Source organism: Camelus bactrianus, chromosome 21, assembly GCF_048773025.1.
Source record: "Camelus bactrianus isolate YW-2024 breed Bactrian camel chromosome 21, ASM4877302v1, whole genome shotgun sequence".
NCBI lineage: Eukaryota > Metazoa > Chordata > Mammalia > Artiodactyla > Camelidae > Camelus > Camelus bactrianus.
Genome location: NC_133559.1, coordinates 18,243,337 through 18,258,644, shown reverse-complemented (window position 1 = coordinate 18,258,644; position 15,308 = coordinate 18,243,337).

Genomic DNA, 15,308 nt, shown 5'->3' with positions numbered 1-15,308 from the left:
TTTTTCAGGAGAAGGATTCATACTCTATTTGAAAGAAACCATAAAAATTACAATAATAACAAAACAGCTTGGTAACCCAAGTATTTCTAAAGACAGTGGGGCATTTTAACCTTCACAGAATGGAATAGGTGGCCAATAGTTACGACCATTAAAAATGTAACAAAGGGGATGCTGTAGTTACATTTTCCCACGGTGTATAGACTAACGGGATGGAAAGAAGTTGCTGTGAAGTCTTGCCTCTGGCAATATGTATCTGAAGCCTTTGCCACAGAATCAGATATACACAGTCTCATGGAACTCCAAGTGCCTCAGCCATGCTGCTGCTGGGCTGTGTGGTGCCTTTGCACAAAGAAAAAGACACTGTCCTCCAGGCAGATTCAGCCCCATGTTAGAGAACACAACAGGGCAGGTAGAACGGGGCCATTTTCAGCTCCATTTGTCCCCTCAGCTCTTCCTAGTAGCCCTGTGCCTTCGTCCTACAAACTTGCCCAACTCCTGACTCATATGATATTGCAAATTGGGCAATAAACTGATGAACCGCACGAGAACCAGGTGACCCCCCCCACAGAACACAGAAAGTGGGGGCTGTCAGAGACCCTTCGTTTTTTCTCAAGGTGATGTACAGCCTCTGTCAGGGGCAAGCAGCAGGGTGAGGTGGAATAAGGTCTTAGTGATCTCACGTGCAGCAGGTGTACACAAAGGCAACAGCTGAACTGAGGGATGAGTCACAGAGATGAGTATTCCCTGTGACCTTCCTCTTCACTCTGGACACTGCATCGATGGTTATCAACACGCGTGCTGAGGGTAGATGGCTACCAAGACCTGCCCCTAATCCCAGTCTTAGAGGTTCTTTATCTGTCCCAGCTGAACCGCAGCAGCACAATCCTGTAAGCCTCCTGACACACCCAGTTAGCCATATGGCATGTGTGTAGTAGCTCCAGCAATTTCCCCAGCCTACTCTGAAATCTCCAACGGGTCCTCACCAGTGAGGTTCAACTCCTGGTCCCAATATGATGAACAACAATCATTCAACCAACCCAGCCATCTTTCAGATCTGCGCCTACTGGGAAGTCAATGCCTCAGCATGCGCTGGCCACAGACCCACCCATTCTGAGAAAATGATTTAGTCAAAGAAACAAATGGAAACATTTATTATCCTCATTCTGTTCAGGGAAATCTGAGGTAGGAAAGGTCAAGGCTTGACCACATTCTTTACGTATGTCTAAAATGTCCTAGAACTCAAAACTCTTCTGGATCTCTGCTCTTCCAGGCTGAATTATTTCTGGTGAATCTCTATACACTTGATTCTGAACTTGTTCTAAATAGCATGAAAAAGAGTGTTTGGGGTGGTGGGGGGCATTTTTTTTAGAGGAGACTTTGTGTGAAAAGGTAGAATAAAGCCTAGAAACTCAAAACGCACCAGTGGGTCACTGGCACGCCACATTCTCATTAACCAGTTTCTATGCCAGCTTTTTTATTACCATCGCTTTCTAACCCTCTGCGATTAAAGAATCTTCAGAGGGAGCTATGTTTTCGGTGATTTGCTTTTCTTCCCTGAACTTTCCACAAATTAAACTCTGTTTCCTGTTTGCTTGGCTGTTTTCAAGCTTCTCCAAGATTTTTACAGTAAGAACCCCAAAGGTTCTCTCTTCTAAAGAAGATACCTCAGAGAAACATTTTCTAGGAAGAGCAGCACGCATTTCTAACGCTCTGAAATTTTAGTACCTTTAACAAGAAATGTGTTCAAGCTTTTGTCTGAAACACTAAAGATTTTAATCTTTAATGTATTTTAAATAGTTCTCATTTTCCCAGAGTAGGAAAAAGATCTTATTCCGTAACCTTCCCCCCAAATACTTCAGAAACTCTTCTGTCCTGTCTCCTATAGTCCTGCCATTTGGCATAAAGAGAAATAATCTTAGAGTCAAAATCATTAGACATTTTTATATCTCTGGTAATTTTAGTTTCCTAAATTCTATTATTATCATACAAACATTTTACCCAATTCCTTAAAAAATAAAAGACACAGCCAAATGTCAGAGTCTGAATGCAAATTACTCTACCCATAATTGGTCTAAAGAGGCATCTTGGCTAAATTCATTCCTAAGTATTTTATTCTTTCTGATGCAACTGTAAATGGGATTGTTTTCTTAATTTCTCTTCCCAATAGTTCATTGCTTAAAAAAAAAAAACAAGACAAATAAACAAAACAAAACTCAGAGGTGCAGAGGACAGATGGGTGGTTGCCAGAGGGGAAGGGGGTTGGCGGGTGGGTGAAATGGGCAAAGCAGATTAAGAGGTACAAACTTCCAGTTACAAAGTAAATAAGTTGTGGGGAGGTAATGTACAGCATGGGGACTATAGCTAATAATACTGCATTTCAAATTTGAAAGTTGCTAAGAAAGCAAATCTTATATGTTCTCATTGCAAGAAAAACTTTTTGTAACTGTGTGGTGACAGATGGTAACTGGACTTATTGTGGTGATCATTTCACAATGTATACTAGTATCGAGTCACACCTGAAACTAATATAATGTATGTCAATTATACTTCAATTAAAAAAGACATCTTGGCACAGCAAAGGAAACCATAAGTAAAACAAAATGACAACCTACAGAATGGAAGAAAATTTTTGCAAATGATGAAACTGACAAAGGCTTGATCTCCAGAATATATAAGCAGCTCACATGATTTAATAAGAAAAAAACAAACAACCCAATCCAAAAATGGGCAGAAGACCTAAACAAGCAATTCTCCAAGGAAGACATACAAATGATCAATAGGCACATGAAAAAATGCTCAATATCACTAATTATCAGAGAAATGCAAATCAAAACTACAGTGAGATATCACCTCACACCAGTCAGAATGGCCATCATTCAAAAGTCCACAAGTGAGAAATGCTGGAGAGGCTGTGGAAAAAAGGGAACCCTCCTACACTGCTGGTGGGAGTGCAGTTTGGTGCAGTCACTGTGGAAAACAGTATGGAGATTTCTCAAAAGACTAGGAATAGACTTACAATATGACCCAGTAATCTCACTCCTGGGCATATATCCAGAAGGAACCCTACTTCAAAAAGACACCTGCACCCCAATGTTCATAGCAGCACTATTTACAATAGCCAAGACATGGAAACAGCCTAAATGTCCATCAACAGATGACTGGATAGAGAAGAAGTGGTATATTTATACAATGAAATACTATTCAGCCATAAAAATGACAACATAACGCCATTTGCAGCAACATGCATGTACCTGGAGAATGTCATTCTAAGTGAAATAAGCCAGAAAGAGAAAGAAAAATACCATATGAGATCGCTCATATGTGGAATCTAAAAAAAAAAAAAAAAAAAAAAGAACATAAATACAAAACAGAAACAGACTCATAGACATAGAATACAAACTTGTGGTTGCCAAGGGGTTGGGGGGTTGGAAGGGACAGTCTGGGATTTCAAAATCTGTAGATACTGACAGGCATATGCAGAATAGATAAACAAGATTATACTGTATAGCACAGGGAAATATATACAAGATCTTGTGGTAGCTCACAGTGGGAAAAAATGTGACAATGAATATATGTATGTTCATGTATAATTAAAAAATTGTGCTCTATACTGGAATTTGACACAACATTGTAAAATGGCTATAACTCAATAAAAAATGTAAAAAAAAAGACATCTGGATGGGCCCGCTGTTTAGTCATATAATAAATAAACATGCACGTAAAGTTTTTACCTCTCAGGAGTCTTACAGTAAAAGGAAGAATTGAGCTCCTCCTAGGAGCCACTTCCAGGCGCCATTCCCTTCAGGTTTAATTTTCTCCAATCCTTGCAAATCAAACAGAATTCTGCTCTACTTTTAAGTCCAAATGCATTCTCATTCCAACAAGAATTCATCAAGTACTTACCGTATGTCGAAAAGATAATTTCCATCTTTAATAATTTCTGTTAAACACAGGTAATACTTATAAGAAAAGTTTGTTTTGTGCTGTTTGGTAACTGAACACACTTCTGGTTGCACCCCATTTCCCCTGAATCTTTATGGAAGCGGTGTGATGAGTAGACAAGCCCTAAGTATACTTGACTTCTGTGTGCCCCCTTTACTGTCGCTTGGGCACTTCCTTTCTTAATCAAGAGACTTGGTCAGATTTAAGTTAGAAAGGGTGAGAGATTAACTACAGGAACCAGAGCAATACATAAAGGATAGGACTTGGGCCTCAGAAGAAGGGAGATGTATTAAAGCGAAACAAAATAAACATACAAACAAACAAATCCAGGAAGGTAGGAGGGAAAGGAAAGAAATGAGGAATGAGACATATATGGAACATTATGAATTAAAATTTAGAGCACCAGAAAGAACTTTGGGAAAGGTAAGATGGCGACACCCAAGGAAAATGACCAATCAGAGAGTCAAGAGATATCCTGGAATTTGCACAATAGTTGAACTTCTAATCTGGTGACCAGAGTTGGGATTGCTGATGACTCACAGCGGAGACAACAATGAAGGAATAGAGGTATGTGACTAAGGTAAGAGGCCAGGGAGAAGCACTGATAACAGCCCAAGTGACCTTGCTGTAGCTTCATCCCGGTTGGAGATTTGGTCTATGGGGCAACACTGTTGAGCTTTAAAACTAGAATGACCATACATCCCAGTTTACCTGAGGCAGCCCCAGGTTTACTTGTTGTCACAGTGTCCTATCTGGTTTAACATTCTAGCATTCCAAAGACTGTGCCGATTTGGATGATACTTACAAGGTCAGCCATGTATACCAATCCTGGAGCATTATCCTTCACCTTATCATTTGGTGGACTAAATCACAATCGGGAAAAAAAATCAATCAATAAATATTAACTTCCAAGCTCAGTCTTTTAGGAAACCCACACGCAAGATTCACTCTTCCTATCGTATGTCAGACACTGAACTTGACCGTGGGATATAAAAATGAAATGGTATATTCTGTGTTTTTAGGGAGCTTCCAATCTAAGGTGGAAATAATAACACAACTAGTGAATCTTCCATGCAAATGTCACACATACTGTGTGGGTTTCTGATAGGGTTGTCCTCCTAAGCTACAGAAAGACTGTATGCCTGTAATGGGATGTATAAGGGTGGATATTTCCCAGTGTCCATCAGCTGATGGTGACTTGGTAACTTTTCAGACAGAAACAGAATTTGGAAGATTGGTCACAGGGAAATCTTGCTTTTCTTTTTTTTTTTTACTCTTAACTTCAAGAACTGAGACAGTCTTGAGGGGACAAATAGCCTCTGTCAAGTGGAGGCAAGATATGTGGGACCACAGGCTAACGATGAGTAACCCAGATCTCATAAGGGGAATGTTGGGTGAATACCACCCCTCTTCTTAATTAGAGTCTCCTCATTGCCAATCGTAAAAGCTAGAGAGTTTATTTTATTAGAGGAAATTACTAGTTTCCTTACATAAATAAACAAACAATTAAAATGCAACAGAATCGCAATAATGGCAGTCAACGCTGAGCCACTGCTAACAAAGAGGAGAAATTCCTTTGGGCCAGTGAAGGAGGACTTCTCAGAAGAGATAACATTTGATTTCAGACTCAAATGTAAGTAAATTTTTATCAGATTGCTAGAGGAGTGGGGCTGGGAGGGCAGAGAGCTGGGTGCTAACGGGCAGAAGGGCTAGACTGCGAAAAAGCACCGAACCCTGTGAGTATGTTAATTCATTAACTCACTGGATGCTTACAGAACACCTACTATCTGGCAAGCACATTTCTAGGTGCTGGGGTCGGAGGAGATTCTGCATTTCTAACAAGCTCAGGTGCTGCTGCTTCTTGACCCTGGGAGCCACCATAAGAAGCAAAGCTCCAAATCATGGAGCTATATGACCTCAGTCAAATGTGGAGCTGGCTCATGGCGACTGGTTAAAACTTCCAAATTCAGTGTGTTTCCTGTTAAAATTTGCCATCAATTAAATTTCTTCAAAACTTCATTTTACCAATCTAAATCACACATTCTATGGACACTTCAAAAACTTAGCATTCTTTTAAAATAATCTAATACAGTTTAGTACTTTAGTTTTAAATTGCATTCTTGAGGAAAAATATTTTAAAGAGTGAGTTCAGTCTTTGGAAAACCTACACCCAAAATTCAAGGAAAATGCCGCCCTTTCTGTTAAGCCAATAACAGAGCTCCGAGCACAAACCCTTGGATTTCAGTTATCACACATAACGATCAGTCCGTGACGTGTGTCCATTTCTCGTAAGGAAGTGCCTGTGGCGTATTTGAGGTGAATCTTACGCTCAGGCTGTGTTCTTATTTTAGCGTGGCTGACTATGTGGGTTGGTATGTCTATACAATTCTCAGGAAAAGCAATAAAAACTTTATAGGCCTGAATATTTCTTGTGGGCATTTTCACACTAGAGTGTTGGGACTTTCTGTTGCTTCTTAATCACAAAGGACATCTCAGAGCCAGCAGCGCAGAGCACAGTTATGCATCCAAGGAAGCAGCAGGCAGCAGGGCATGGTGGACAGGTCACTGGAATAGAAGCCAGATTGACCGGAGTCCTAGACCTGACGCTTGCCCTTAGTACCTGTGAGCCTGCCCTTCATCAAATTTCTAAGGTCTCTCTAATTGTTTTCTCGTCAATAAAATGCTAATTTGTCCAATGCTAACCTATTCAACCCATACCACCAGGTGATAGATTTCATAGCACACGAATTTCACTACTTCTCATCTCTTCCCTCATTCAAATCTTTAATAGCTTCCCATTTTCAAAGACTGTGGTCTCCAAAGTGGGTGTATAAGATTATACCCTCATTATAATGAAGAAAGGAAGAAAATATAAGACAGTGCATTTCTATCAGTCTTTTTCATACTAAAACATGAGAAAGAAATTAATTCTTGATTTATCTCTCATGTCATAAGGCACACTAGGAGTTCTGCATAATCTCTTAAAACTCTGCCAACGTAACTGTCTCTGTCTTCCATTACCCCAGGACCATAAGGGCCGTGTATATGAGGAAAACAGTGTCTTCATAAAGTGGTGAAATTGGGGTCACTGAAGAAGATTTTCCAGGGGAAATTCTGAGAAGGATTGACATTGGTAGCACTGATTATTCTGAGGGTGGTCTGCACCTAACACACTTCTGGACCGAGAAAATGGTCATTGTTTTATTACATCAGTCCTTTACCCAAAAGTTTTCAGAAACTTTATTATCTCAAGAGTAAAGTTCAAACCTCTTAGTCCTCATTCAAACCTCTCCTTAATTTAGCCAAAACTATCTCCACCCTGTCTCTAGGACACGGCTATAACTATTCCTTCTAAAGCAATCTTTCATTATCAAAGGTTACTTACCCCATTATGACTACCTGGGCTTCCTTCTCTCACTCTCTCTTTTATTAAATATTATTTTTTCTTTCAGTTTTATTGAGATGTAACTGACATACAGCACAGTCAGCACTGTAAGTTTAGGCATACAGCATAATGACTTGACTTTCATACAGTACAGAATGATGACTGCAAGTTTAGTTAACATCCATCATCTCATGTAAATACAAAAAAAAAAAAAGGGGAAAAAAAAGAAACATGTTTTTTTGTGCTTGTGGTGAGAACTCTTAGGGTTTGCTTTCTTAGCAACTTTTAAATATCCCACATGGCAGTGTTAACTGTAGTCATCATACTGTACATTACATCCCTAGTAATTCTTTATCTTATCTTCCAAGTATAAACTGGAAGTTTGTACCTTTTGATCACCTCGATCCAATTTTCCCATCCCCTATCCCCTCCCTGCCTCTAATAACCACAAATCTGATCTCTTTTTCTATGAGAGTTTTTTTTTTTAAGATTCCTCATATGGGTGAGATCATACAGTATTTGTCTCTCTATGCCTGACTTATTTCACTTAGCATAATGCCTTCATGGTTTATCTACATTGTCTCAAATAGCAGGATTTTCTTTCTCTTTTAATGGCTGCATAGTATTCCTGTGTGTGAGTGTGTGTGTGTGTGTGTGTGTGTGTGTGTGTGTACCACATTTTATTTATCCATCCATCCATCTATGAACACTTAGTTTGTTTCTCCCCTTGAGGTCCCTTTGAAAATACAATTATAATTACATTAGAACATTAATACTTTCATGTAGATTATTTTACTGAATCACTTTTTTTTCCTGTAGAGGTGAGGCCCAGGGGCCATGATACCTCTGGTACCCATGGAAGGAGATGACAAAAAAAAAAATGGGAAAGAGGGACTCTGAAGATTAATTTTGTTTTCATGACATTTTTATGCAGTAGTTGCTCTGAGAAAGGGAACCCATTTATAAATGAAAAACTTTTATTTTCAGTTCATATTTACTATTAGCTATCACCATGGATTATAAATCCACTGGTAAGTTTACTGAGTGTACAGCAATTCTCCAGAGGCTAGTCAACCCTTGGTAAGTTTATGGATTTGACAATTTCAGGAACAGAGGGTGAAAAGGTAAAATACAGCAAGCCAAGAGGTTGGGGGAAACAACTGACACTCTTTGTCTTACCATATTAGTCACTGATGACTATTGTCTGATTGCCATGGAAAGTGACTTCTTAAAACAAATCTTGTTTGAGATTGTCTTTCCATTGTCTAGAGTAGTCAGTTAGTGACTTTCTTGTTATTGACAGAGTTTTGGAAACAGTTAATCCTAAGGACCCCAGTGAACCTTGGGACTTTCCAAATGGGGCTTCAAGCTTTTTGTCCTGAACAGGAAGCAACTTTGCAAGATATTAATTGCAACTAATGAGACACCAAAACTTTTCCACCAGAAACATGTTAATGTCAATGATCCTTTTTGAAATTCTAAGCAAATGATTGCCTCCAATTTTCTTGGGATTCTTCTTGTGCTTACTTTCAATGTTCCACTGGCATCAAAGTCAGAACAAAAATTTAAAGCTTCCTAAATCCAGTGCTGCTTTCTTTCTGTTGCCAGTGTCCTCTTCTTGGCAAATCACAAGTCATCCATCCATCCACCCATCCATCCATCCATCTATCCATCATCTATCCAGTCATTCAGTCAATAAGAATTGAGAATACACTTAAGAGTACAGCTGTATGCTAAGTGGTATAGATGTATACAAAGAAGAATAAAATACTGTCCCTGGTCTCAAACTGTTTACATTTCCCATGGGAAGATAAGCCAAGCTAAGCTGCCATGTCTCTGTTCCCTTTTACAGGAAAATGTCTCCAAAGCATTGTCTTTACTTGCATGTTACATTGACTCATGCTTCATTATTCCCTCAACCGTTCTACACAAAGGGCTTTTCACTCTGTATTTCCGAAGCCAGTGGCCACTCTTCTGTCCTTACGTTACTCAACTGCCCAACAGTTTATGACTGCCTTGTTAAAGCCCTCTCTTCTCCTGCCTTCTACGTTGCTGCTCCTTCCTGGTTCTCCTCCCCACCCTACTGGCTGCTGAGTCTCAATCTCCTTGGCCCATTCCTATTCCTCTGATAACCACCTACATGCATCCCAGGGTTCTGGGACTTCGTTGCATCTTTATCTTCATCTACTCCAAGTAAGCATCTCATTTGCTCTCATGGCTTTAAATGCCATGCATATGCCAACCACTCTCAGGTTACTTCCTTTGTCCCTTACCTTTGTGCTGAACTCCACTCATAGGTAACCACCTGCTGGAAAGCTCTACTTGCATGTCTAATAGGACTCTCAAGATGAATTTGGCAAAACAAAGCTTGTGATTCCTGTTCTCCTTCCAAGCTTCCTAATCTAAATTCATAGCACACATTTATTCAATTCTTCAGGCACAAACCTAGGAATTATTATTAATTTCTCCCTTTTCCTTGCTCCCATTAATGATTTATAAACAGACTGTATTTCTACCTCCACAACAGACCTTATTAAATATGTGCCACTTTTATTTATTTCCACTGCTACAATCCTAATCCAACCCTCGTCTGGGCTACTGAAATAGCCCCTAATTTATTTTACTCCTGCTCTTTCATGATTAATTCTCCTCCATTATCTTTTAAAAATATAAATCAAGCCTCCCACCCTACCTTAAAACCTCTCCTGGTTTTCAGATGCTTTTGGTATAAAATCTAGTTTCCTTTTCATGAGCTATAAGGGACTGTGTCATCTGACCCTGTTTATAAGTGCAGCCTCCGCGTACACCACTCTTTCCTTCCTAGTTCACGACACTATAGGCCCATGGGCCTTCTCTTTGTTCCTTGAACAGACCAAGCTTGCTCCCGCCTCAGAGCACCTGCACCTACTATTCACGTCTGTCCCACATCTTTGCACACCTAGCTTCCTAGCATCCTTCAGGTCTCAGTTCAAATGTGGTCCCATTTTTAGAGAAGTCTATTCTAAACATCCAAAGCTAAGTAGCTTTCCTTTCCTCACCTTGTCATGATCCAAAACCTTGTTTTCTTTTCTTCACAATAGATGTCATCATCTGAAATCACCTCGTTCAACTATATGTTTACTTATTTACTGTTTTCCTCTCCCTCTCTGGAGTATCAGTTCCGTGAGACCCGGGGCTTCATCTGACCTACCCACTGCTGTGTACTCAGTGCTTAGAAAGGAGCCCTCCACTTAAAAGGCTCGCAATCGATATTAGCGGCATGCTTCAGGAGCTCCCTGCTGCATTTAGGGTACAGTCCACTTCACAGGGCTTACAAGCTGGTCCTTGCTTCCTTATGTTGCCTTACCTTTCACTACCCAGTTCTCCGAAGTCTCCTTGACTTTGACCACGTACTATCACTGTTCACCACTTCAGGACTTTTGCACATGTTGTTCTCTTTCCTTGGATGCTCTTCCCGCTCTGTATCCATCTTTGCCTGGCTTATTTCGACTGACTTTTTCGCTCTTGGACTTCATTTCTTCTGTGGTGATGGTTGAGAATCTTGCCAAACTGCTTCCTACTCAGAGTCCTCATTTAGAAAGTTCAGAGGTCTTCTTTTCTTCTTGGAATTGGATGTTCCTATAAATGTCAATAACAAGAAAAATGTTGGTAGTTTCATTGAGACAATGGTGTGACAAATTTTAATGAAGGCTAGTTTTAAATAGTCTGTTACCATAGCAATCAGAAAACAGTTTAGTGACTAATATGGTAATAAAAGTTTTGAAGGCTAGGTTAAGCAAGGTGTTTCCTATGCAAACTGATGGCTTTTCATTCCTTACTCCTCTGTCCTTGGGCCCCTTAGCTCTTCGCAGCATGTTTTCTAAGGAGTGATTTTTTCGGGAATTGGTCTTTAAGTACCAAGTCTCGTGGGCATATTATTAAGTCAAAGTCAGACATATGATATTTAATCTGGACAATATCCTTGAACTTAAGAATGGGAATTTGTCATTTGTAAAAGACATTTCATTAGGGCGGACAACTGAGGAGGGAAAAACAAGCAAACATCTACTGTATATACAAATTCACTCTGATTTTACAAGTATCTTTTTCATCTTCCAGACTGGATCGTTTCTCCTGCTCTATGTACTACCACTTCTATCACAGGACTTACTGCATCATACTTATTTTTCTACTTCTCAGTTAGCAAATAAAATTTCAAACATGTCTGTAATCTACTTAAAGGCAATAATCTTATTCTGACTTGGAGTTTACTAAATAGTTGTTAAATTTGTTGAATGGAAAGGTTATTGAATGAAAATTAAAAGTAAACATTTACAAGTAACAAATGCTGGACAGGCTGTGGAGGAAAGGGAACCCTCCTACACTGTTGGTGGACATGTAGTCTGGTGCAGCCACTCTGGAGAACAGTATGGAGATTCCTTAAAAAATAAAAACAGACTTACCATATGATCCAGCAATCTCACTCCTGGGCCTATATCCAGAGGGAACTCTAATTTGAAAATATACGTGCACCCCAGTGTTCATAGCATTACTATATACAATAGCCAAGACATGGAAGCAACCTAAATGTCCATCAACAGATGACTCAATCAAGAAGTTGTGGTATATTTATACGATGGAATACTACTCAGCCATTAAAAATAATAAAATAATGCCATTTGCAGCAACATGGATGGACTTAGAGATCATCATTCTAAGTGAAGTAAGCCAGAAAGAGAAAGACAAATAACATCATTCATATGTGGAATCTAAAAAAAAAAAAACAGGACACCAGTGAACTCATCTATAAAACAGAAACAGACTCATAGACATAGTAAACAATCTTATAGTTACTGGGGGAAAGGGGGTAGGAAGGGATAAATTTGGGAGTTTGAGATTTGCAAATGTTAGCAACTATATATAAAAGTAGATTTACAAAGTTTTTTCTGTATAGCATAGGAAACTATATTCAATATCTTGCAATAACCTTTTTAAAGTATATTTTTATTGAAGTATAGTCAGTTTACAATGTTGTAACAATTTCTGGTGTACCGCACAATGCTTCAGTCATATAGGAACATATATATATTCATTGTAATAACCTTTAATGAAAAAGAATATGAAAACAAATATATGTATGTATATGAATGACCGGAACATTGTGCTGTACACCAGAAATTGATATGTTGTAACTGACTGTACTTCAATTAAAAATTTTTAAAATAAAATAAAACAAATGAAGCTGCTATAATCATCCACTGTATCAGCATATACAAAGAGATTTATACTAAGGAACTGTCTCACATGATTATGGGGCCCGGCAAGTCTGAAATTTGTAGAGCAGACCAGTGGACTGGAAACTCAGGAAGGATTTTCTGCTGCAGTCTTGAGGCAGAATTTCTTCTTCTCTGGGAAGCCACAGTTTTTGCTCTTAAGACCCTCCACTGACCGGACGAGGTTCATCCACATTTTGAAGGCAATCTCCTTTACTTAAAATCAGCTGATCTTGTATAACTATAGTCTAATATCAAAACTAGGATACTGACATTGGTATAATACACAGAGATTACTCAGATTTCACCAGTTTTATATGCTTGTATATGTGTATGCATGTGAGTAGTTCTGTGTAATTTTGTCACATGTGTAGATTCATGTAACTACCACCTCAATCAAGGTGCAGAACTCTCCAGGCACAAGGCTCGCTTTTGCTACCCTTTTACAGTTACATCCCTCACTTTTCCCACTTCCTATTCCAAATCATAGGCAACCACTCTCTGTTCTCTAGTTCTATAATTTTGTTATTTTAAAATGTTATGCAAATGAAATCACATAACATGTACCATTTTGATAATTTTTTTACTCATCATTAATCCCTTTAAGATCATCCATATTGCTGTATATATTAATCAAATTGTAGTTCATACCTATAATTCATTTCTTTTTTAAAAAAATTGAAGTATAGTTGATTTACATATTATATTAGTTTCAGGTGTGCACCAGGTGATTTAATATTTTTATAGCTTATACTCCATTTAAAGTTATTATAAAATATTGGCTATATTGTCTATGCTGTACAATATATCCTTGTAGCTTATTTATTTTATACATAGTAGTTTGTCTCTCTTATTCCTATGTTTACCTTCCCCTCCCCTCTTCCCATTTCCCATTGGCAACCACTAGTTTGCTCTCTAAGTCTGTGAGTCTGCTTCTCTTTTGTTATATCCATTTGTTTTATTTTTTAGATTCCACATATAAGTAATAACATGTAGCACTTGCCTTTCTCTGTCTGACTTATTTCACTAAGTGCAATGCCCTCCAGGTCCATTCATGTTGCTGCAAATGGCAAAATTTCATCCTTTTTCTCATAGCTGAATAATATTCCATTGTATGTGGATATACCACATATGTTTAACCATTTACCCACTAAAGGACACATTTGGATGGCTTCCAGTTTTTTAATGAATAAAGCTTCTGTAAACATTAAATTGCAGGTTTTATATAAACAGACATTTTTTCATTCTTCTGGAATAAATGCTCAAGAGTTCAATTGCTGGGTTGTACAGTAAGAACATGTTTATTTTAAGAAACTGCCCAACTATTTTCCAGAGTGTTGGCACCATTTTACAATCCCATCAGCTTTCAGTTACACTTCTCTCTTAAGCTCTAGACTTTTTCTTCCAATTGTTTGTTGGGTGAACTGACCTAAATGTCTCACAGCTTGCTAAAACATGAGCTTATTATCTTCCCCCTACACACCAGTAGCCCTCCTTTATTTTCTGTCTTGACTAACATAACCACTTACTACCCAAACCAGACATTGAGAGCCACCTTAGAGTCCTCTCTCTCACCTAGTCCTATGTTAAATCCATTACTTGGATAGACCCATTGTATCTCCTATCTCTCAAACAGAAGAGAAGAGAGATGATCATCACCATCCACCAAAAATTATGACTATCTACGTATTCATATAATGATGTCCCAGCTTGAGATATTTTTTTTTTTTGTCAAGTTCAGAGCAGGTATTATAGAGTTGGCAGGTGTATTAATTCTTAAGGCACAGAGAAGTGAAATAGACTAGCTGGTCACATGGAAGCATGTCTCAATTTCCAGGTAAACTCAAATCTCTCTATGGAGTGGCAGATTGGAAAACATAGACTTAGTCTTGGCAGAGCTCTAGCCACATGTCAGTAGAAACTGTGAACTAATCCTACTGTATTTATGAAACAACTTATTTTAGCAGTGTGGACACTGTCAATCATACGGCAGAGTCTGTTAGCTTGGATCCACTATCAGTTGTAATAATTTGTAAAATAGTCCCTAAAAGTCACCTTGGAGTTAGTTAATAATAATTGTGCCTTGATGACTTAGTTACTAAATATCTTCATTTAAGATTTCTGAAGGAAACTTCCCAGTTGTTTGTGAGATGAACCAGAGCACACTTGTTTCTGGTCAACACTCTGGACATTCAACAGAATTTAAGTTGAAGTTAAGCTAGTAACACTTGTTACTAACTATACTTATCCAGGTGGGTCAACCACATGACTCCAGACCCCAAGCTAGGTCTTCCTTGTCCAAGGAACAAATTACACTTGGATAAAATTCTCAGAGACATGACTTAATACTCATCAAATTGGTATTCTGAAATAAAGGCCCTGTCAGTGCTGGGAAGTACAATAAGGGACATGTACAATGCAGAGTCAGGCGCCAATCCATCCAAAAGAGACCCTCTGTCTCTCTTCTTTTCCAGTTGTGGGGCCACTTCCACTTCTGGTGGAAAAGCCATTGGCTCTTGCTTTTCGCATAAATGTCTATTAAGAAGCTGCTTATATTGAAATGAATCACTAATATCATGTCCCTTGGGGCTATGGAGTGTGGCCGCTCGGCATAATTATAGGCAAGGAAGCCAACCCAGCTTTGCAACAATAGGGAATATGTTCAGGAAATTCCCCATTTAAGCTCATTTCCAACCAGCTTTGTTCAACTAGTGCTGTGGGACACTGGC